The following is a 2,146-nucleotide window of genomic DNA, read 5'->3' as shown; positions in this document are numbered from 1 at the left end:
CGGCTTTGACCAAAAATCTGAGAGAATATTTCACATAAGGTTGAGAGAATCAAGGGACACAAATAATCTTCAGGCACTTGTTCAACTACATGTGGAGATGGCAGATGGGCAACCATTATCGGTACACGAGGTGGCGATGCCTAGCATTGCTAATGTCACCTTTAGCATCGTGAAACCCAGAATCACTACGCACTTTGAGCTTAAATAGACCATAATCCTACTGTTACATGTAAAGGGGCAATTCATGGGTCTACCAAATGAGGATCCGCAGTAAAACATTCTAAGCTTCTTTGGAATTAGGGATACTTATATCACAAATGGAGTCACATCAAACTATGTGAGGCTCACACTATTCCCTTTCTCTCTGTTGGGCAAGGGAAGAGATGGTTGAAGGCGGAACCCGCTAACTCTATTACATCATGGAATGATCTGGTTCATAAATTCTTAACACAGTTTTTCCTTCAGGCAAAACTACAAAAATTAGAAGTGAGATAGTCATTTTTAAACTGAAAGAGGGCGAGTCCTTATATTATGCTTGGGAGAGGTTCAAGAGAATAATTTTAGATTGTCCTCATTATAATCAAACTAATGAGGTATTGGTTCATACCTTCATATAAAGGCTACACCCGGAGAGTAATATCATGGTATATCCTGCAACTAGTGGTAAAGTGTTGGAGAAAATTTTTGATGAAATTTATGGATTATTAAATAAATTCTCCAAAAGTAATCCTGATTTGCAAGGAGAAATGAGTAGACATATAGTCCACTAAATTATGGGGGTCCTTGTGATAGATGTTGTTTAAGAATTATCGGCACAGTTTGCCACATTGGCCAGTGAGTTTAAAATAATGGCCATGGTTCTCAATAAATAGTTTTTCAACTAGTTCACAAGTACAAGCATTTTGTGAAGATTATGGAAAGGGCCACACGAGTGATCTATACCTAGCAAATACAGTGTCGGTATGCTTTGTAGGTAATGCAAATTGTGCCTATGAAACCTAGTATTGGAAAACCTAGAATTTAAACCGGAGGAACCACCCAAACTTCTCATGGGGTGAAAATCAAGGTACTCATAATCAATACATGCCACAAGCTCTTGAACAGTAATATCGACAAGCACAGGTTAAACAACCAACAAATTAATTGGGCAATATTGAGGAGATGTTAAAGAAGATAATGTCCGACAATTTGAATCAAATAACATCCATTCAGAATTAAATTACAGCTATTCTGAATCTAGAGCAAAAAATGGAGCAACTTGCTAGTGCCCAAAACACTTGGCTAGTGGGACCCTTCAAAGTGACACCGAGGAAAATCCTAAAGCTCATGTTATTGCTGTGACATTATGAAATGAAAGATAGTTAGTGGAAGTGCCCTCCAAAAAGAGAAAACAAGTCACTTTTGTTACAAACTCGATCAATGTAGAAAATAAGGTACCATAATAGATTGTAGAAGAAAGGTTGGAAAAAGAGGGGATGGAAAAGCCACCATCATCTATAGTATCTAAGCCACCTCCCACAGTCCTACAAAGATTACGAAAAATTAAGGACATGCTTACAAGAAATTCTTGGACATTACGAGACAAGTACACATCAATATTCAGTTGGTAGACATCTTGTAGGATGTAACCAAATATGCAAAATATATCAAAAACATTGTGGAAGATAAAAGAAGTTAGCCAAGTTCGAACTCCGGTACTCACGAAAGAATATAGTTCACGAATTCAAAGCAAGCCAACTCAGAAGTTGAAGGATCCAGGGAGTTTTACTATTCAGATCTCGATTGGTAAGCACAAAGTTGGGCGAGACTTGTGTGATCTTGGTGCGAGCATAAATTTGATGCCATTATTTATGTTAAAGAAATTGGGATTGGGCGAGCCTTAACCCATCATAATGATATTGCAATCGGCAGATCAATCCATTGGTAGCCTAGAAGGGGTGATTGAAGATGTGTTAGTCCAAGTGTAGTATTTTATATTCTTTATTGATTTCATTATTTTTGACTATGAGCCCGATCAACAATTCTCATTTACTTTGGGACATCCATTCTTAGCCACAACTTGAGCTATTAATAATTTTTGTGTTGGGAAAATGACAATGAGAGTGGGTTGATCGGGTAGAGATTTTCAATATTTATAAAGCCCTCA

The 2,146-nt window shown here is 37.5% G+C and overlaps 1 non-coding gene across 1 annotated transcript; it reads right to left on the bottom strand.

The window, feature by feature from the left end:
• Positions 1–476: 476 nt before the first annotated feature.
• On the bottom strand, positions 477–583 carry LOC138878837 (small nucleolar RNA R71). The gene has a single exon (XR_011402610.1). It is a non-coding gene; the product is annotated as a small nucleolar RNA R71 (small nucleolar RNA).
• Between the last annotated feature and the right edge of the window lie 1,563 nt (positions 584–2,146).

The sequence above is a fragment of the Nicotiana sylvestris genome, chromosome 9 (assembly GCF_000393655.2).
Source record: "Nicotiana sylvestris chromosome 9, ASM39365v2, whole genome shotgun sequence".
In the NCBI taxonomy this organism is placed as follows: Eukaryota; Viridiplantae; Streptophyta; class Magnoliopsida; order Solanales; family Solanaceae; genus Nicotiana; species Nicotiana sylvestris.
The sequence above is the reverse complement of the archived record's forward strand: the minus strand, read 5'-3'. Positions and strand labels throughout refer to the sequence as shown.